A 23,419-nucleotide genomic window follows, 5' to 3' on the forward strand; every position below is an offset into this window, starting at 1 on the left:
GAACGAACGTCTCTCCACATGCTCAGTTCTGAGAGATAAGTGTGTGTGAAAGCCGACTTTCACCTAGCTTGTTGGGAAAACAAAGTTTCTCTTCAGTTGCAAACTCCAATCCTACATATATATGGGGAGGTACTAGCTCCAACTCGGTTTTACAGTGAAAACTGCAGGAACTTCAAACCGGCACTAGGAAACAGAACGAGTATCCAGAGTAAAAGTTTCTCCTGCAACCCGTTCCCTTTGTGCTAGATGAACGAACGTCTCTCCACATGCTCAGTTCTGAGAGATAAGTGTGTGTGAAAGCCGTCCTTCACCTAGCTTGTTGGGAACACAATGTTTCTCTTCAGTTGCAAACTCCACTCCATACATATGTATGGGGAGGTACTAGCTCCAACTCGGTTTTACAGTGAAAACTGCAGGAACTTCAAACAGGCACTAGGAAACAGACTGAGAAACCAGAGTAAAAATTTCTCCTGCAACCCGTTCCCTTTGTGCTAAATGAACGAACGTCTCTCCACATGCTCAGTTCTTAGAGATAAGTGTGTGTGAAAGCCGTCCTTCACATAGCTTGTTGGGAACACAAAGTTTCTCTTCAGTTGCAAACTCCACTCCATACATATATATGGGGAGGTACTAGCTCCAACTCGGTTTTACAGTGAAAACTGCAGGAACTTCAAACCGGCACTAGGAAACAGACTGAGAAACCAGGGTAAAAGTTTCCACTGCAAACCGTTCCATTTGTGCTAGATGAACGAACGTCTCTCCACATGCTCAGTTCTGAGAGATAATTGTGTGTGAAAGCCGTCCTTCACCTAGCTTGTTGGGAACACAAAGTTTCTCTTCAGTTGCAAACCCCACTCCATACATATATATGGGGAGGTACTAGCTCCAACTCGGTTTTACAGTGAAAACTGCAGGAACTTCAAACCGGCACTAGGAAACAGACCGAGAAACCAGAGTAAACGTTTCTCCTGCAACTCGTTCCATTTTGCTAGATGAACGAACGTCTCTCCACATGCTCAGTTCTGAGAGATAAGTTTGTTTGAAAGCCGTCCTTCACCTAGCTTGTTGGGAACACAAAGTTTCTCTTCATTTGCAAACTCCACTCCATACATATATATGGGGAGGTACTAGCTCCAAATCGATTTTACAGTGAAAACTGCAGGAAATTCAAACCGGCACTAGGAAACAGACTGAGAAACCAGAGTAATATATTCTCGTGCAACGCGTTCCCTTTGTGCTAGATGAACGAACGTCTCTCCACATGCTCAGTTCTGAGAGATAAGTGTGTGTGAAAGCCGTCCTTCAACTAGCTTGTTGGGAACACAAAGTGTCTCTTCAGTTGCAAACACCTCTCCATACATATATATGGGGAGGTACAAGCTCCAACTCGGTTTTACAGGAAAACTGCAGGAATTTCAAACCGGCACTAGGAATCAGATTGAGAAACCAGAGTAAAAGTTTCTCCTGCAACACTTTTCCTTGGTGCTAGATGAAAGAACGTCTCTCCACATGCTCAGTTCTGAGAGATAAGTGTGTGTGAAAGCCGTCCTTCACCTAGCTTGTTGGGAACACAAAGTTTCTCTTCAGTTGCAAACTCCACTCCATACATATATATGGGGATGTACTAGCTCCAACTCGGTTTTACAGTGATAACTGCAGGAACTTCAAACCGGCACTAGGAAATAGACCGAGATAACCGAGTAAAAGTTTCTCCTGCAACCCGTTCCCTTTGTGCTATATGAACGAACGTCACTCCACATGCTCAGTTCTGAGAGATAAGTATGTGTGAAAGCCGTCCTTCACCTAGCTTGTTGGGAACACAAAGTTTCTCTTCAGTTGCAAACACCTCTCCATTCATATATATGGGGAAGTACAAGCTCCAACTCGGTTTTACAGTGAAAACTGCCGGAATTTCAAACCGGCACTAGGAAACAGACTGAGAAACCAGAGTAAAAGTTTCTCCTGCAACACTTTCCATTTGTGCTAGATGAAAGAACGTCTCTCCACATGCTCAGTTCTGAGAGATAAGTGTGTGTGAAAGCCGTCCTTCATCTTGCTTGTTGGGAACACAGAGATTCTCTTCAGTTGCAAACTCCACTCCATATATATATATGGGGAGGTACTAGCTACAACTCGGTTTTACAGTGAAAACTGCAGGAACTTCAAACCGGCACTAGGAAACAGACCGAGAAACCACAGTAAAAGTTTCTCCTGCAACCCGTTCCCTTTGTGCTAGATGAACGAAAGTCTCTCCACATGCTCAGTTCTGAGAGATAAGTGTGTGTGAAAGCCGTCCTTCACCTAGCTTGTTGGGAACACAAAGTTTCTCTTCAGTTGCAAACTCCACTCCATAAATATATATGCGGTGGTACTAGCTCCAACACGGTTTTACAGTAATAACTGCAGGAACTTCAAACCGGCACTAGGAAACAGACCGAGAAACCAGAGTAAAATTTCCTCCGGCAACCCGTTTCCTTTGTGCTAGATGAACGAACGTCTCTCCACATGCTCAGTTCTGAGAGATAAGTGTGTGTGAAAGCCGTCCTTCACCTAGCTTGTTGGTAACACAAAGTTTCTCTTCAGTTGCAAACACCTCTCCATTCATATATATGGGGAAGTACAAGCTCCAACTCGGTTTTACAGTGAAAACTGCCGAAATTTCAAACCGGCACTAGGAAACAGTCTGAGAAACCAGAGTAAAAGTTTCTCCTGCAACATTTTCCATTTGTGCTAGATGAAAGAACGTCTCTCCACATGCTCTGATCTGAGAGATAAGTGTGTGTGAAAGCCGTCCTTCATCTAGCTTGTTGGGAACACAGAGATTCTCTTCAGTTGCAAACTCCACTCCATACATATATATGGGTATGTACTAGCTACAACTCGGTTTTACAGTGAAAACTGCAGGAACTTAAAGCCGGCACTAGGAAACAGACCGAGAAACCACAGTAAAAGTTTCTCCTGCAACCCGTTCCCTTTGAGCTAGATGAACGAAAGTCTCTCCACATGCTCAGTTCTGAGAGATAAGTGTGTGTGAAAGCCGTCCTTCACCTAGCTTGTTGGGAACACAAAGTTTCTCTTCAGTTGCAAACTCCACTCCATACATATATATGTGGTGGTACTAGCTCCAACACGATTTTACAGTGATAGCTGCAGGAACGTCAAACCGGCACTAGGAAACAGACCGAGAAACCAGAGTAAAATTTCCTCCGGCAACCCGTTCCCTTTGTGCTAGATGAACGAACGTCTCTCCACATGCTAATTTCTGAGACATAAGTGTGTGTGAAAGCCGTTCTTCACCTAGCTTGTTGGGAACACAAAGTTTCTCTTCAGTTGCAAACTACACTCCATACATATATATGGGGAGGTACAGGCTCCAACTCGATTTTACAGTGAAAACTGCAGGAACTTCAAACCGGCACTAGGAAACAGACTGAGAAACCAGAGTAAAAGTTTCTCCTGCAACCCGTTCCATTTGTGCTAGATGAACGAACGTCTCTCCACATGCTCAGTTCTGAGAGATAATGTGTGTGAAAGCCGTACTTCAACTAGCTTGTTGGGAACAATAATTTTCTCTTCAGTTGCAAACTCCACTCCATACATATATATGGGGATGTACAAGCTCCATCTCGGGTTTACAGTGAAAACTGCAGGAACTTCAAACCGGAACTAGGAAACAGACCGAGAAACCAGAGTAAAAGTTTCTCCTGCAACCCGTTCCCTTTGTGCTAGATGAACGAACGTCTCTCCACATGCTCAGTTCTGAGAGATAAGTGTGTGTGAAAGCCGTCCTTCACCAAGCCTTTTGGGAACACAAAGTTTCTCTTCAGTTGCAAACACCTCTCCATACATATATATGGGGAGGTACAAGCCCCAACTCGGTTTTACAGAGAAAACTGCAGGAATTTCAAACCGGCACTAGGAAACAGATTGAGAAACCAGAGTAAAAGTTTCTCCTGCAACACTTTTCCTTTGTGCTAGATGAAAGAACGTCTCTCCACATGCTCAGTTCTGAGAGATAAGTGTGTGTGAAAGCCGTCCTTCACCTAGCTTGTTGGGAACACAAAGTTTCTCTTCAGTTGCAAACTCCACTCCATAGATATATATGCGGTGGTACTAGCTCCAACTCGGTTTTACAGTGATAACTGCAGGAACTTCAAACCGGCACTAGGAAACAGACCGAGAAACCAGAGTAAAATTTCCTCCTGCAAACCTTTCCCTTTGTGCTAGATGAACGAACGTCTCTCCACATGCTCAGTTCTGAGAAATAAGTGTGTGTGGAAGCCGTCCTTCACCTAGCATGTTGGGAACACAAAGTTTCTCTTCAGTTGCAAACTCCACTCCATACATATATATGGGGAGGTACTAGCTTCAACTAGATTTTACAGTGAAAATTGCAGGAACTTCAAACCGGCACTAGGAAACAGACTGAGAAACCAGAGTAAAAGTATCTCCTGCAACCCATTCCCTTTGTGCTAGATGAACGAACGTCTCTCCACATGCTCAGTTCTGAGAGATAAGTGTGTGTGAAAGCCGTCCTTCACCTAGCTTGTTGGGAACACAATGTTTCTCTTCAGTTGCAAACTCCACTCCATACATATGTATGGGGAGGTACTAGCTCCAAATCGGTTTTACAGTGAAAATTGCAGGAACTTCAAACAGGCACTAGGAAACAGACTGAGAAACCAGAGTAAAAGTATCTCCTGCAACCCATTCCCTTTGTGCTAGATGAACGAACGTCTCTCCACATGCTCAGTTCTGAGAGATAAGTGTGTGTGAAAGCCGTCCTTCACCAAGCCTTTTGGGAACACAAAGATTCTCTTCAGTTGCAAACACCTCTCCATACATATATATGGGGAGGTACAAGCCCCAACTCGGTTTTACAGAGAAAACTGCAGGAATTTCAAACCGGCACTAGGAAACAGATTGAGAAACCAGAGTAAAAGTTTCTCCTGCAACACTTTTCCTTTGTGCTAGATGAAAGAACGTCTCTCCACATGCTCAGTTCTGAGAGATAATTGTGTGTGAAAGCCGTCCTTCACCTAGCTTGTTGGGAACACAAAGTTTCTCTTCAGTTGCAAACTCCACTCCATAGATATATATGCGGTGGTACTAGCTCCAACTCGGTTTTACAGTGATAACTGCAGGAACTTCAAACCGGCACTAGGAAACAGACCGAGAAACCACAGTAAAATTTCCTCCTGCAAACCTTTCCCTTTGTGCTAGATGAACGAACGTCTCTCCACATGCTCAGTTCTGAGAAATAAGTGTGTGTGGAAGCCGTCCTTCACCTAGCATGTTGGGAACACAAAGTTTCTCTTCAGTTGCAAACTCCACTCCATACATATATATGGGGAGGTACTAGCTTCAACTCGATTTTACAGTGAAAATTGCAGGAACTTCAAACCGGCACTAGGAAACAGACTGAGAAACCAGAGTAAAAGTATCTCCTGCAACCCATTCCCTTTGTGCTAGATGAACGAACGTCTCTCCACATGCTCAGTTCTGAGAGATAAGTGTGTGTGAAAGCCGACTTTCATCTAGCTTGTTGGGAAAACAAAGTTTCTCTTCAGTTGCAAACTCCAATCCATACATATATATGGGGAGGTACTAGCTCCAACTCGGTTTTACAGTGAAAACTGCAGGAACTTCAAACCGGCACTAGGAAACAGAATGAGTATCCAGAGTAAAAGTTTCTCCTGCAACCCGTTCCCTTTGTGCTAGATGAACGAACGTCTCTCCACATGCTCAGTTCTGAGAGATAAGTGTGTGTGAAAGCCGTCCTTCACCTAGCTTGTTGGGAACACAATGTTTCTCTTCAGTTGCAAACTCCACTCCATACATATGTATGGGGAGGTACTAGCTCCAAATCGGTTTTACAGTGAAAATTGCAGGAACTTCAAACAGGCACTAGGAAACAGACTGAGAAACCAGAGTAAAAATTTCTCCTGCAACCCGTTCCCTTTGTGCTAAATGAACGAACGTCTCTCCACTTGCTCAGTTCTTAGAGATAAGTGGGTGTGAAAGCCGTCCTTCACATAGCTTGTTGGGAACACAAAGTTTCTCTTCAGTTGCAAACTCCACTCCATACATATATAAGGGGAGGTACTAGCTCCAACTCGGTTTTACAGTGAAAACTGCAGGAACTTCAAACCGGCACTAGGAAACAGACTGAGAAACCAGGGTAAAAGTTTCCACTGCAAACCGTTCCATTTGTGCTAGATGAACGAACGTCTCTCCACATGCTCAGTTCTGAGAGATAATTGTGTGTGAAAGCCGTCCTTCACCTAGCTTGTTGGGAACACAAAGTTTCTCTTCAGTTGCAAACTCCACTCCATACATATATATGGGGAGGTACTAGCTCCAACTCGGTTTTACAGTGAAAACTGCAGGAACTTCAAACCGGCACTAGGAAACAGACCGAGAAACCAGAGTAAACGTTTCTCCTGCAACCCGTTCCATTTTTGCTAGATGAACGAACGTCTCTCCTCATGCTCATTTCTGAGAGATAAGTTTGTTTGAAAGCCGTCCTTCACCTAGCTTGTTGGGAACACAAAGTTTCTCTTCATTTGCAAACTCCACTCCATACATATATATGGGGAGGTACTAGCTCCAACTCGATTTTACAGTGAAAACTGCAGGAAATTCAAACCGGCACTAGGAAACAGACTGAGAAACCAGAGTAATATATTCTCGTGCAACGCGTTCCCTTTGTGCTAGATGAACGAACGTCTCTCCACATGCACAGTTCTGAGAGATAATTGTGTGTGAAAGCCGTCCTTCACCTAGATTGTTGGGAACACAAAGTTTCTCTTCAGTTGCAAACTCCATTCCATACATATATATGCGGTGGTACTAGCTCCAACACGGTTTTACAGTGATAACTGCAGGAACTTCAAACCGGCACTAGGAAACAGACCGAGAAACAAGAGTAAAATTTCCTCCGGCAACCCGTTCCCTTTGCGCTAGATGAACGAACGTCTCTCCACATGCTCAGTTCTGAGAGATAAGTGTGTGTGAAAGCCGTCCTTCAACTAGCTTGTTGGGAACACAAAGTGTCTCTTCAGTTGCAAACACCTCTCCATACATATATATGGGGAGGTACAAGCTCCAACTCGGTTTTACAGGAAAACTGCAGGAATTTCAAACCGGCACTAGGAAACAGATTGAGAAACCAGAGTAAAAGTTTCTCCTGCAACACTTTTCCTTTGTGCTAGATGAAAGAACGTCTCTCCACATGCTCAGTTCTGAGAGATAAGTGTGTGTGAAAGCCGTACTTCACCTAGCTTGTTGGGAACACAAAGTTTCTCTTCAGTTGCAAACTCCACTCCATACATATATATGGGGATGTACTAGCTCCAACTCGGTTTTACAGTGAAAACTGCAGGAACTTCAAACCGGCACTAGGAAATAGACCGAGATAACCGAGTAAAAGTTTCTCCTGCAACCCGTTCCCTTTGTGCTAGATGAACGAACGTCACTCCACATGCTCAGTTCTGAGAGATAAGTATGTGTGAAAGCCGTCCTTCACCTAGCTTGTTGGGAACACAAAGTTTCTCTTCAGTTGCAAACACCTCTCCATTCATATATATGGGGAAGTACAAGCTCCAACTCGGTTTTACAGTGAAAACTGCCGGAATTTCAAACCGGCACTAGGAAACAGACTGAGAAAACAGAGTAAAAGTTTCTCCTGCAACACTTTCCATTTGTGCTAGATGAAAGAACGTCTCTCCACATGCTCAGTTCTGAGAGATAAGTGTGTGTGAAAGCCGTACTTCACCTTGCTTGTTGGGAACACAGAGATTCTCTTCAGTTGCAAACTCCACTCCATACATATATATGGGTAGGTACTAGCTACAACTCGGTTTTACAGTGAAAACTGCAGGAACTTCAAAACGGCACTAGGAAACAGACCGAGAAACCACAGTAAAAGTTTCTCCTGCAACCCGTTCCCTTTGTGCTAGATGAACGAAAGTCTCTCCACATGCTCAGTTCTGAGAGATAAGTGTGTGTGAAAGCCGTCCTTCACCTAGCTTGTTGGGAACACAAAGTTTCTCTTCAGTTGCAAACCCCATTCCATAAATATATATGCGGTGGTACTAGCTCCAACACGGTTTTACAGTGATAACTGCAGGAACTTCAAACCGGCACTAGGAAACAGACCGAGAAACCAGAGTAAAATTTCCTCCGGCAACCCGTTTCCTTTGTGCTAGATGAATGAACGTCTCTCCCCATGCTCATTTCTGAGAGATAATGTGTGTGAAAGCCGTCCTTCAACTAATTTGTTGGGAACACTAAGTTTCTCTTCAGTTGCAAACTCCACTCCATACATATATATGGGGATGTACAAGCTCCATCTCGGGTTTACAGTGAAAACTGCAGGAACTTCATACCGGAACTAGGAAACAGAACGAGAAACCAGAGTAAAAGTTTCTCCTGCAACCCGTTCCTTTGTGCTAGATGAACGAACGTCTCTCCACATGCTCAGTTCTGAGAGATAATGTGTGTGAAATCCGTCCTTCAACTAATTTGTTGGGAACACTAAGTTTCTCTTCAGTTGCAAACTCCACTCCATACATATATATGGGGATGTACAAGCTCCATCTCGGGTTTACAGTGAAAACTGCAGGAATTTCATACCGGAACTAGGAAACAGACCGAGAAACCAGAGTAAAAGTTTCTCCTGCAACCCGTTCCCTTTGTGCTAGATGAACGAACGTCTCTCCACATGCTCAGTTCTGAGAGATAAGTGTGTGTGAAAGCCGTTCTTCAACTAGCTTGTTGGGAACCCAAAGTTTCTCTTCAGTTGCAAACACCTCTCCCTTCATATATATGGGGAGGTACAAGCTCCAACTCGGTTTTACAGTGAAAACTGCCGGAATTTCAAACCGGCACTAGGAAACAAACTGAGAATCCAGAGTAAAAGTTTCTCCTGCAACACTTTCCATTTGTGCTAGATGAAAGAACGTCTATCCACATGCTCAGTTCTGAGAGATATGTGTGTGTGAAAGCAGTCCTTCACCTAGCTTGTTGGGAACACAAAGTTTCTCTTCAGTTGCAAACACCTCTCCATTCATATATATGGTGAAGTACAAGCTCCAACTCGGTTTTACAGTGAAAACTGCCGGAATTTCAAACCGGCACTAGGAAACAGACTGAGAAACCAGAGTAAAATTTTCTCCTGCAACCCGTTCACTTTGTGCTAGATGAAAGAACGTCTCTCCACATGCTCAGGTCTGAGAGATAATGTGTGAGAAAGCCGTCCTTCACCTAGCATGTTGGGAACACAAAGTTTCTCTTCAGTTGCAAACTCCACTCCATACATATATATGGGGATGTACTAGCTCCAACTCGATTTTACAGTGAAAACTGCAGGAACTTCAAACCGGCACTAGGAAACAGACCGAGAAACCAGAGTAAAAGTTTCTCCTGCAACCGGTTCCCTTTGTGCTAGATGAACGAACGTCTCTCCACATGCTCAGTACTGAGAGATAAGTGTGTGTTAAAGCCGTTCTTCACCTAGCTTGTTGGGAACACAAAGTTTCTCTTCAGTTGCAAACTCCACTCCATACATATATATGGGGATGTACTTGCTCCAACTCGGTTTTACAGTGAAAACTGCAGGAACTTCAAACCGGCACTAGGAAATAGACCGAGATAACCGAGTAAAAGTTTCTCCTGCAACCCGTTCCCTTTGTGCTAGATGAACGAACGTCACTCCACATGCTCAGGTCTGAGAGATAAGTATGTGTGAAAGCCGTCCTTCACATAGCTTGTTGGGAACACAAAGTTTCTCTTCAGTTGCAAACACCTCTCCATTCATATATATGGGGAGGTACAAGCCAACTCGGTTTTACAGTGAAAACTGCCGGAATTTCAAACCGGCACTAGGAAACAGACTGAGAAACCAGAGTAAAAGATTCTCCTGCAACACTTTCCATTTGTGCTAGATGAAAGAACGTCTCTCCACATGCTCAGTTCTGAGAGATAAGTGTGTGTGAAAGCCGTCCTTCATCTAGCTTGTTGGGAACACAGAGATTCTCTTCAGTTGCAAACTCCACTCCATACATATATATGGGGAGGTACTAGCTTCAACTCGATTTTACAGTGAAAATTGCAGGAATTTCAAACCGGCACTAGGAAACAGACTGAGAAACCAGAGAAAAAGTATCCCCTGCAACCCGTTCCCTTTGTGCTAGATGAACGAACGTCTCTCCACATGCTCAGTTCTGAGAGATATGTGTGTGTGAAATCCGACTTTCACCTAGCTTGTTGGGAACACAAAGTTTCTCTTCAGTTGCAAACTCCACTCCATACATATATATGGGGATGTACTAGCTCCAACTCGATTTTACAGTGAAAACTGCAGGAACTTCAAACCGGAACTAGGAAACAGACCGAGAAACCAGAGTAAAAGTTTCTCCTGCAACCGGTTCCCTTTGTGCTAGATGAACGAACGTCTCTCCACATGCTCAGTACTGAGAGATAAGTGTGTGTTAAAGCCGTCCTTCACCTTGCTTGTTGGGAACACAAAGTTTCTCTTCAGTTGCAAACTCCACTCCATACATATATATGGGGATGTACTTGCTCCAACTCGGTTTTACAGTGAAAACTGCAGGAACTTCAAACCGGCACTAGGAAATAGACCGAGATAACCGAGTAAAAGTTTCTCCTGCAACCCGTTCCCTTTGTGCTAGATGAACGAACGTCACTCCACATGCTCAGTTCTGAGAGATAAGTATGTGTGAAAGCCGTCCTTCACATAGCTTGTTGGGAACACAAAGTTTCTCTTCAGTTGCAAACACCTCTCCATTCATATATATGGGGAGGTACAAGCCCAACTCGGTTTTATAGTGAAAACTGCCGGAATTTCAAACCGGCACTAGGAAACAGAATGAGAAACCAGAGTAAAAGTTTCTCCTGCAACACTTTCCATTTGTGCTAGATGAAAGAACGTCTCTCCACATGCTCAGTTCTGAGAGATAAGTGTGTGTGAAAGCCGTCCTTCATCTAGCTTGTTGGGAACACAGACATTCTCTTCAGTTGCAAACTCCACTCCATACATATATATGGGGAGGTACTAGCTACAACTCGGTTTTACAGTGAAAACTGCAGGAACTTCAAACCGGCACTAGGAAACAGACCGAGAAACCACAGTAAAAGTTTCTCCTGCAACCCGTTCCCTTTGTGCTAGATGAACGAAAGTCTCTCCACATGCTCAGTTCTGAGAGATAAATGTGTGTGAAAGCCGTCCTTCACCTAGCTTGTTGGGAACACAAAGTTTCTCTTCAGTTGCAAACTCCACTCCATACATATATATGGGGAGGTACAAGCTCCAACTCGGTTTTAAAGTGAAAACTGCAGGAACTTCAAACCGGCACTAGGAAACAGACCGAGAAACCACAGTAAAAGTTTCTCCTGCAACCCGTTCCGTTTGTGCTAGATGAACGAAAGTCTCTCCACATGCTCAGTTCTGAGAGATAATTGTGTGTGAAGCCGTCCTTCACCTAGCATGTTGGGAACACAAAGTTTCTCTTCAGTTGCAAACTCCACTCCATACATATATATGGGGAGGTATTAACTCCAACTCGGTTTTACAGTGAAAACTGCAAGAACTTCAAACCGGCACTAGGAAACAGACTGAGAAACCAGAGTAAAAGTTTCTCCGGCAAATCGTTCCGTTTGTGCTTGATGAACGAACGTCTCTCCACATTCTCAGTTCTGAGAGATAAGTATGTGTGAAAGCTGTCCTTCACCTAACTTGTTGGGAACACAAAGTTTCTCTTCAGTTGCAAACACCTCTCCATACATATATATGGGGAGGTACAAGGTCCAACTCGGTTTTACAGTGAAAACTGCAGGAATTTCAAACCGCCTCTAGGAAACAGACTGAGAAACCAGAGTAAAGGTTTCTCCTGCAACCAGTTCCCTTAGTGCTAGATGAAAGAACGTCTCTCCACATGCTCAGTTCTGAGAGATAAGTGTGTGTGAAAGCCGTCCTTCACCTAGCTTGTTGGGAACACAAAGTTTCTCTTCAGTTGCAAACTCCACTCCATACATATATATGGGGAGGTACTAGCTCCAACTCGGTTTTACAGTGAAAACTGCAAGAACTTCAAACCGGCAATAGGAAACAGACTGAGATACCAGAGTAAATGTTTCTCCTGCAACCCGTTCCGTTTGTGCTAGATGAACGAACTTCTCTCCACATGCTCAGTTCTGAGAGATAAGTGTGTTTGAAAGCCGTCCTTCAACTAGCTTTTTGGGAACACAAAGTTTCTCTTCAGTTGCTAACTCCACTCCATACATATATATGGGGAGGTACAAGCTCCAACTCGGTTTTACAGTGAAAACTGCAGGAACTTCGAACCGGCACTAGGAAACAGATTGAGAAACCAGAGTAAAAGTTTCTCCTGCAACCCGTTCCCTTTGTGCTAGATGAACGAACGTCTCTCACATGCTCAGTTCTGAGAGATAATGAGTGTGAAAGCCGTCCTTCAACTAGCTTGTTGGGAACACTAAGATTCTCTTCAGTTGCAAACTCCACTCCATACATATATATGGGGATGTACTAGCTCCAACTCGGTTTTACAGTGAAAACTGCAGGAACTTCAAACCGGCACTAGGAAATAGACCGAGATAACCGAGTAAAAGTTTCTCCTGCAACCCGTTCCCTTTGTGCTAGATGAACGAACGTCACTCCACATGCTCAATTCTGAGAGATAAGTATGTGTGAAAGCCGTCCTTCACCTAGCTTGTTGGGAACACAAAGTTTCTCTTCAGTTGCAAACAACTCTCCATTCATATATATGGGGAAGTACAAGCTCCAACTCGGTTTTACAGTGAAAACTGCCGGAATTTCAAACCGGCACTAGGAAACAGTCTGAGAAACCAGAGTAAAAGTTTCTCCTGCAACACTTTCCATTTGTGCTAGATGAAAGAACGTCTCTCCACATGCTCAGTTCTGAGAGATATGTGTGTGTGAAAGCCGTCCTTCATCTAGCTTGTTGGGAACACAGAGATTCTCTTCAGTTGCAAATTCCACTCCATACATATATATGGGGATGTACTAGCTACAACTCGGTTTTACAGTGAAAACTGCAGGAACTTCAAACCGGCACTAGGAAACAGACCGAGAAACCACAGTAAAAGTTTCTCCTGCAACCCGTTCCCTTTGTGCTAGATGAACGAAAGTCTCTCCACATGCTCAGTTCTGAGAGATAAGTGTGTGTGAAAGCCGTCCTTCACCTAGCTTGTTGGGAACACAAAGTTTCTCTTCAGTTGCAAACTCCACTCCATACATATATATGTGGTGGTACTAGCTCCAACACGATTTTACAGTGATAGCTGCAGGAACGTCAAACCGGCACTAGGAAACAGACCGAGAAACCAGAGTAAAATTTCCTCCGGCAACCCGTTCCCTTTGTGCTAGATGAACGAACGTCTCTCCACATGCTAATTTCTGAGAGATAAGTGTGTGTGAAAGCCGTTCTTCACCTAGCTTGTTGGGAACACAAAGTTTCTCTTCAGTTGCAAACTCCACTCCATACATATATATAGGGAGGTACTGGCTCCAACTCGATTTTACAGTGAAAACTGCAGAAACTTCAAACCGGCACTAGGAAACAGACTGAGAAACCAGAGTAAAAGTTTCTCCTGCAACCCGTTCCATTTGTGCTAGATGAACGAACGTCTCTCCACATGCTCAGTTCTGAGAGATAATGTGTGTGAAAGCCGTCCTTCAACTAGCTTGTTGGGAACAATAATTTTCTCTTCAGTTTCAAACTCCACTCCATGCATATATATGGGGATGTACAAGCTCCATCTCGGGTTTACAGTGAAAACTGCAGGAACTTCAAACCGGAACTAGGAAACAGACCGAGAAACCAGAGTAAAAGTTTCTCCTGCAACCCGTTCCCTTTGTGCTAGATGAACGAACGTCTCTCCACATGCTCAGTTCTGAGAGATAAGTGTGTGTGAAAGCCGTCCTTCACCAAGCCTTTTGGGAACACAAAGTTTCTCTTCAGTTGCAAACACCTCTCCATACATATATATGGGGAGGTACAAGCTCCAACTCGGTTTTACAGAGAAAACTGCAGGAATTTCAAACCGGCACTAGGAAACAGATTGAGAAACCAGAGTAAAAGTTTCTCCTGCAACACTTTTCCTTTGTGCTAGATGAAAGAACGTCTCTCCACATGCTCAGTTCTGAGAGATAAGTGTGTGTGAAAGCCGTCCTTCACCTAGCTTGTTGGGAACACAAAGTTTCTCTTAGTTGCAAACTCCACTCCATAGATATATATGCGGTGGTACTAGCTCCAACTCGGTTTTACAGTGATAACTGCAGGAACTTCAAACCGGCACTAGGAAACAGACCGAGAAACCAGAGTAAAATTTCCCCCTGCAAACCGTTCCCTTTGTGCTAGATGAACGAACGTCTCTCCACATGCTCAGTTCTGAGAAATAAGTGTGTGTGAAAGCCGACTTTCACCTAGCTTGGGAAAACAAAGTTTCTCTTCAGTTGCAAACTCCAATCCATACATATATATGGGGAGGTACTAGCTCCAACTCGGTTTTACAGTGAAAACTGCAGGAACTTCAAACCGGCACTAGGAAACAGAACGAGTATCCAGAGTAAAAGTTTCTCCTGCAACCCGTTCCCTTTGTGCTAGATGAACGAACGTCTCTCCACATGCTCAGTTCTGAGAGATAAGTGTGTGTGAAAGCCGTCCTTCATCTAGCTTGTTGGGAACACAATGTTTCTCTTCAGTTGCAAACTCCACTCCATACATATGTATGGGGAGGTACTAGCTCCAACTCGGTTTTACAGTGAAAACTGCAGGAACTTCAAACAGGCACTAGGAAACAGACTGAGAAACCAGAGTAAAAATTTCTCCTGCAACCCGTTCCCTTTGTGCTAAATGAACGAACGTCTCTCCACATGCTCAGTTCTTAGAGATAAGTGTGTGTGAAAGCCGTCCTTCACATAGCTTGTAGGGAACACAAAGTTTCTCTTCAGTTGCAAACTCCACTCCATACATATATATGGGGAGGTACTAGCTCCAACTCGGTTTTACAGTGAAAACTGCAGGAACTTCAAACCGGCACTAGGAAACAGACTGAGAATCCAGGGTAACTGTTTCCACTGCAAACCGTTCCATTTGTGCTAGATGAACGAACGTCTCTCCACATGCTCAGTTCTGAGAGATAATTGTGTGTGAAAGCCGTCTTTCACCTAGCTTGTTGGGAACACAAAGTTTCTCTTCAGTTGCAAACTCCACTCCATACATATATATGGGGAGGTACTAGCTCCAACTCGGTTTTACAGTGAAAACTGCAGGAACTTCAAACCGGCACTAGGAAACAGACCGAGAAACCAGAGTAAACGTTTCTCCTGCAACCCGTTCCCTTTTTGCTAGATGAACGAACGTCTTTCCACATGCTCAGTTCTGAGAGATAAGTTTGTTTGAAAGCCGTCCTTCACCTAGCTTGTTGGGAACATAAAGTTTCTCTTCATTTGCAAACTCCACTCCATACATATATATGGGGAGGTACTAGCTCTAACTCGATTTTACAGTGAAAACTGCAGGAAATTCAAACCGGCACTAGGAAAAAGACTGAGAAACCAGAGTAATATATTCTCGTGCAACGCGTTCCCTTTGTGCTAGATGAACGAACGTCTCTCCACATGCTCAGTTCTGAGAGATAAGTGTGTGTGAAAGCCGTCCTTCACCTATCTTGTTGGGAACACAAAGTTTCTCTTCAGTTGCAAACTCCACTCCATACATATATATGCGGTGGTACTAGCTCCAACACGGTTTTACAGTGAAAACTGCAGGAACTTCAAACCGGCACTAGGAAACAGACTGAGAACCCGGAGTAAAAGTTTCCCCTGCAACCCGTTCCCTTTGTGCTAGATGAACGAACGTCTCTCCACATGCTCAGTTCTGAGAGATATGTGTGTGTGAAAGCCGTCCTTCAACTAGCTTGTTGGGAACACAAAGTGTCTCTTCAGTTGCAAACACCTCTCCATACATATATATGGGGAGGTACAAGCTCCAACTCGGTTTTACAGTGAAAACTGCAGGAACTTCGAACCGGCACTAGGAAACAGATTGAGAAACCAGAGTAAAAGTTTCTCCTGCAACCCGTTCCCTTTGTGCTAGATGAACGAACGTCTCTCACATGCTCAGTTCTGAGAGATAATGTGTGTGAAAGCCGTCCTTCAACTAGCTTGTTGGGAACACTAAGATTCTCTTCAGTTGCAAACTCCACTCCATACATATATATGGGGATGTACTAGCTCCAACTCGGTTTTACAGTGAAAACTGCAGGAACTTCAAACCGGCACTAGGAAATAGACCGAGATAACCGAGTAAAAGTTTCTCCTGCAACCCGTTCCCTTTGTGCTAGATGAACGAACGTCTCTCCACATGCTCAATTCTGAGAGATAAGTATGTGTGAAAGCCGTCCTTCACCTAGCTTGTTGGGAACACAAAGTTTCTCTTCAGTTGCAAACACCTCTCCATTCATATATATGGGGAAGTACAAGCTCCAACTCGGTTTTACAGTGAAAACTGCCGGAATTTCAAACCGGCACTAGGAAACAGTCTGAGAAACCAGAGTAAAAGTTTCTCCTGCAACACTTTCCATTTGTGCTAGATGAAAGAACGTCTCTCCACATGCTCAGTTCTGAGAGATATGTGTGTGTGAAAGCCGTCCTTCATCTAGCTTGTTGGGAACACAGAGATTCTCTTCAGTTGCAAATTCCACTCCATACATATATATGGGGATGTACTAGCTACAACTCGGTTTTACAGTGAAAACTGCAGGAACTTCAAACCGGCACTAGGAAACAGACCGAGAAACCACAGTAAAAGTTTCTCCTGCAACCCGTTCCCTTTGTGCTAGATGAACGAAAGTCTCTCCACATGCTCAGTTCTGAGAGATAAGTGTGTGTGAAAGACGTCCTTCACCTAGCTTGTTGGGAACACAAAGTTTCTCTTCAGTTGCAAACTCCACTCCTTACATATATATGTGGTGGTACTAGCTCCAACACGATTTTACAGTGATAGCTGCAGGAACGTCAAACCGGCACTAGGAAACAGACCGAGAAACCAGAGTAAAATTTCCTCCGGCAACCCGTTCCCTTTGTGCTAGATGAACGAACGTCTCTCCACATGCTAATTTCTGAGAGATAAGTGTGTGTGAAAGCCGTTCTTCACCTAGCTTGTTGGGAACACAAATTTTCTCTTCAGTTGCAAACTCCACTCCATACATATATATGGGGAGGTACTGGCTCCAACTCGATTTTACACTGAAAACTGCAGGAACTTCAAACCGGCACTAGGAAACAGACTGAGAAACCAGAGTAAAAGTTTCTCCTGCAACCCGTTCCATTTGTGCTAGATGAACGAACGTCTCTCCACATGCTCAGTTCTGAGAGATAATGTGTGTGAAAGCCGTCCTTCAACTAGCTTGTTGGGAACAATAATTTTCTCTTCAGTTTCAAACTCCACTCCATGCATATATATGGGGATGTACAAGCTCCATCTCGGGTTTACAGTGAAAACTGCAGGAACTTCAAACCGGAACTAGGAAACAGACCGAGAAACCAGAGTAAAAGTTTCTCCTGCAACCCGTTCCCTTTGTGCTAGATGAACGAACGTCTCTCCACATGCTCAGTTCTGAGAGATAAGTGTGTGTGAAAGCCGTCCTTCACCAAGCCTTTTGGGAACACAAAGTTTCTCTTCAGTTGCAAACACCTCTCCATACATATATATGGGGAGGTACAAGCTCCAACTCGGTTTTACAGAGAAAACTGCAGGAATTTCAAACCGGCACTAGGAAACAGATTGAGAAACCAGAGTAAAAGTTTCTCCTGCAACACTTTTCCTTTGTGCTAGATGAAAGAACGTCTCTCCACATGCTCAGTTCTGAGAGATAAGTGTGTGTGAAAGCCGTCCTTCACCTAGCTTGTTGGGAACACAAAGTTTCTCTTCAGTTGCAAACTCCACTCCATAGATATATATGCGGTGGTACTAGCTCCAACTCGGTTTTACAGTGATAACTGCAGGAACTTCAAACCGGCACTAGGAAACAGACCGAGAAACCAGAGTAAAATTTCCCCCTGCAAACCGTTCCCTTTGTGCTAGATGAACGAACGTCTCTCCACATGCTCAGTTCTGAGAAATAAGTGTGTGTGGAAGCCGTCCTTCACCTAGCATGTTGGGAACACAAAGTTTCTCTTCAGTTGCAAACTCCACTCCATACATATATATGGGGAGGTACTAGCTTCAACTCGATTTTACAGTGAAAATTGCAGGAACTTCAAACCGGCACTAGGAAACAGACTGAGAAACCAGAGTAAAAGTATCTCCTGCAAACCGTTCCCTTTGTGCTAGATGAACGAACGTCTCTCCACATGCTCAGTTCTGAGAGATAAGTGTGTGTGAAAGCCGACTTTCACCTAGCTTGGGAAAACAAAGTTTCTCTTCAGTTGCAAACTCCAATCCATACATATATATGGGGAGGTACTAGCTCCAACTCGGTTTTACAGTGAAAACTGCAGGAACTTCAAACCGGCACTAGGAAACAGAACGAGTATCCAGAGTAAAAGTTTCTCCTGCAACCCGTTCCCTTTGTGCTAGATGAACGAACGTCTCTCCACATGCTCAGTTCTGAGAGATAAGTGTGTGTGAAAGCCGTCCTTCATCTAGCTTGTTGGGAACACAATGTTTCTCTTCAGTTGCAAACTCCACTCCATACATATGTATGGGGAGGTACTAGCTCCAACTCGGTTTTACAGTGAAAACTGCAGGAACTTCAAACAGGCACTAGGAAACAGACTGAGAAACCAGAGTAAAAATTTCTCCTGCAACCCGTTCCCTTTGTGCTAAATGAACGAACGTCTCTCCACATGCTCAGTTCTTAGAGATAAGTGTGTGTGAAAGCCGTCCTTCACATAGCTTGTTGGGAACACAAAGTTTCTCTTCAGTTGCAAACTCCACTCCATACATATATATGGGGAGGTACTAGCTCCAACTCGGTTTTACAGTGAAAACTGCAGGAACTTCAAACCGGCACTAGGAAACAGACTGAGAAACCAGGGTAACTGTTTCCACTGCAAACCGTTCCATTTGTGCTAGATGAACGAACGTCTCTCCACATGCTCAGTTCTGAGAGATAATTGTGTGTGAAAGCCGTCCTTCACCTAGCTTGTTGGGAACACAAAGTTTCTCTTCAGTTGCAAACTCCACTCCATACATATATATGGGGAGGTACTAGCTCCAACTCGGTTTTACAGTGAAAACTGCAGGAACTTCAAACCGGCACTAGGAAACAGACCGAGAAACCAGAGTAAACGTTTCTCCTGCAACCCGTTCCCTTTTTGCTAGATGAACGAACGTCTTTCCACATGCTCAATTCTGAGAGATAAGTTTGTTTGAAAGCCGTCCTTCACCTAGCTTGTTGGGAACATAAAGTTTCTCTTCATTTGCAAACTCCACTCCATACATATATATGGGGAGGTACTAGCTCTAACTCGATTTTACAGTGAAAACTGCAGGAAATTCAAACCGGCACTAGGAAAAAGACTGAGAAACCAGAGTAATATATTCTCGTGCAACGCGTTCCCTTTGTGCTAGATGAACGAACGTCTCTCCACATGCTCAGTTCTGAGAGATAAGTGTGTGTGAAAGCCGTCCTTCACCTATCTTGTTGGGAACACAAAGTTTCTCTTCAGTTGCAAACTCCACTCCATACATATATATGCGGTGGTACTAGCTCCAACACGGTTTTACAGTGAAAACTGCAGGAACTTCAAACCGGCACTAGGAAACAGACTGAGAAACCGGAGTAAAAGTTTCCCCTGCAACCCGTTCCCTTTGTGCTAGATGAACGAACGTCTCTCCACATGCTCAGTTCTGAGAGATATGTGTGTGTGAAAGCCGTCCTTCAACTAGCTTGTTGGGAACACAAAGTGTCTCTTCAGTTGCAAACACCTCTCCATACATATATATGGGGAGGTACAAGCTCCAACTCGGTTTTACAGTGAAAACTGCAGGAACTTCGAACCGGCACTAGGAAACAGATTGAGAAACCAGAGTAAAAGTTTCTCCTGCAACCCGTTCCCTTTGTGCTAGATGAACGAACGTCTCTCACATGCTCAGTTCTGAGAGATAATGTGTGTGAAAGCCGTCCTTCAACTAGCTTGTTGGGAACACTAAGATTCTCTTCAGTTGCAAACTCCACTCCATACATATATATGGGGATGTACTAGCTCCAACTCGGTTTTACAGTGAAAACTGCAGGAACTTCAAACCGGCACTAGGAAATAGACCGAGATAACCGAGTAAATGTTTCTCCTGCAACCCGTTCCCTTTGTGCTAGATGAACGAACGTCAATCCACATGCTCAATTCTGAGAGATAAGTATGTGTGAAAGCCTTCCTTCACCTAGCTTGTTGGGAACACAAAGTTTCTCTTCAGTTGCAAACACCTCTCCATTCATATATATGGGGAAGTACAAGCTCCAACTCGGTTTTACAGTGAAAACTGCCGGAATTTCAAACCGGCACTAGGAAACAGTCTGAGAAACCAGAGTAAAAGTTTCTCCTGCAACACTTTCCATTTGTGCTAGATGAAAGAACGTCTCTCCACATGCTCAGTTCTGAGAGATATGTGTGTGTGAAAGCCGTCCTTCACCTAGCTTGTTGGGAACACAGAGATTCTCTTCAGTTGCAAATTCCACTCCATACATATATATGGGGATGTACTAGCTACAACTCGGTTTTACAGTGAAAACTGCAGGAACTTCAAACCGGCACTAGGAAACAGACCGAGAAACCACAGTAAAAGTTTCTCCTGCAACCCGTTCCCTTTGTGCTAGATGAACGAAAGTCTCTCCACATGCTCAGTTCTGAGAGATAAGTGTGTGTGAAAGCCGACCTTCACCTAGCTTGTTGGGAACACAAAGTTTCTCTTCAGTTGCAAACTCCACTCCATACATATATATGTGGTGGTACTAGCTCCAACACGATTTTACAGTGATAGCTGCAGGAACGTCAAACCGGCACTAGGAAACAGACCGAGAAACCAGAGTAAAATTTCCTCCGGCAACCCGTTCCCTTTGTGCTAGATGAACGAACGTCTCTCCACATGCTAATTTCTGAGAGATAAGTGTGTGTGAAAGCCGTTCTTCACCTAGCTTGTTGGGAACACAAAGTTTCTCTTCAGTTGCAAACTCCACTCCATACATATATATGGGGAGGTACTGGCTCCAACTCGATTTTACACTGAAAACTGCAGGAACTTCAAACCGGCACTAGGAAACAGACTGAGAAACCAGAGTAAAAGTTTCTCCTGCAACCCGTTCCATTTGTGCTAGATGAACGAACGTCTCTCCACATGCTCAGTTCTTAGAGATAATGTGTGTGAAAGCCGTCCTTCAACTAGCTTGTTGGGAACAATAATTTTCTCTTCAGTTTCAAACTCCACTCCATACATATATATGGGGATGTACAAGCTCCATCTCGGGTTTACAGTGAAAACTGCAGGAACTTCAAACCGGAACTAGGAAACAGACCGAGAAACCAGAGTAAAAGTTTCTCCTGCAACCCGTTCCATTTGTGCTAGATGAACGAACGTCTCTCCACATGCTCAGTTCTGAGAGATAAGTGTGTGTGAAAGCCGTCCTTCACCAAGCCTTTTGGGAACACAAAGTTTCTCTTCAGTTGCAAACACCTCTCCATACATATATATGGGGAGGTACAAGCTCCAACTCGGTTTTACAGAGAAAACTGCAGGAATTTCAAACCGGCACTAGGAAACAGATTGAGAAACCAGAGTAAAAGTTTCTCCTGCAACACTTTTCCTTTGTGCTAGATGAAAGAACGTCTCTCCACATGCTCAGTTCTGATAGATAAGTGTGTGTGAAAGCCGTCCTTCACCTAGCTTGTTGGGAACACAAAGTTTCTCTTCAGTTGCAAACTCCACTCCATACATATATATGCGGTGGTACTAGCTCCAACTCGGTTTTACAGTGATAACTGCAGGAACTTCAAACCGGCACTAGGAAACAGACCGAGAAACCAGAGTAAAATTTCCTCCTGCAAACCGTTCCCTTTGTGCTAGATGAACGAACGTCTCTCCACATGCTCAGTTCTGAGAAATAAGTGTGTGTGGAAGCCGTCCTTCACCTAGCATGTTGGGAACACAAAGTTTCTCTTCAGTTGCAAACTCCACTCCATACATATATATGGGGAGGTACTAGCTTCAACTCGATTTTACAGTGAAAATTGCAGGAACTTCAAACCGGCACTAGGAAAAAGACTGAGAAACCAGAGTAAAAGTATCTCCTGCAAACCGTTCCCTTTGTGCTAGATGAACGAACGTCTCTCCACATGCTCAGTTCTGAGAGATAAGTGTGTGTGAAAGCCGACTTTCAACTAGCTTGTTGGGAAAACAAAGTTTCTCTTCAGTTGCAAACTCCAATCCATACATATATATGGGGAGGTACTAGCTCCAACTCGGTTTTACAGTGAAAACTGCAGGAACTTCAAACCGGCACTAGGAAACAGAACGAGAATCCAGAGTAAAAGTTTCTCCTGCAACCCGTTCCCTTTGTGCTAGATGAACGAACGTCTCTCCACATGCTCAGTTCTGAGAGATAAGTGTGTGTGAAAGCCGTCCTTCACCTAGCTTGTTGGGAACACAATGTTTCTCTTCAGTTGCAAACTCCACTCCATACATATGTATCGGGAGGTACTAGCTCCAACTCGGTTTTACAGTGAAAACTGCAGGAACTTCAAACAGGCACTAGGAAACAGACTGAGAAACCAGAGTAAAAATTTCTCCTGCAACCCGTTCCCTTTGTGCTAAATGAACGAACGTCTCTCCACATGCTCAGTTCTTAGAGATAAGTGTGTGTGAAAGCCGTCCTTCACCTAGCTTGTTGGGAACACAAAGTTTCTCTTCAGTTGCAAACTCCACTCCATACATATATATGGGGAGGTACTAGCTACAACTCGGTTTTACAGTGAAAACTGCAGGAACTTCAAACCGGCACTAGGAAACAGACTGAGAAACCAGGGTAACTGTTTCCACTGCAAACCGTTCCATTTGTGCTAGATGAACGAACGTCTCTCCACATGCTCAGTTCTGAGAGATAATTGTGTGTGAAAGCCGTCCTTCACCTAGCTTGTTGGGAACACAAAGTTTCTCTTCAGTTGCAAACTCCACTCCATACATATATATGGGGAGGTACTAGCTCCAACTCGGTTTTACAGTGAAAACTGCAGGAACTTCAAACCGGCACTAGGAAACAGACCGAGAAACCAGAGTAAACGTTTCTCCTGCAACTCGTTCCCTTTTTGCTAGATGAACGAACGTCTTTCCACATGCTCAGTTCTGAGAGATAAGTT

This window comes from Camelus bactrianus, chromosome 31 (assembly GCF_048773025.1).
Source record: "Camelus bactrianus isolate YW-2024 breed Bactrian camel chromosome 31, ASM4877302v1, whole genome shotgun sequence".
NCBI lineage: Eukaryota > Metazoa > Chordata > Mammalia > Artiodactyla > Camelidae > Camelus > Camelus bactrianus.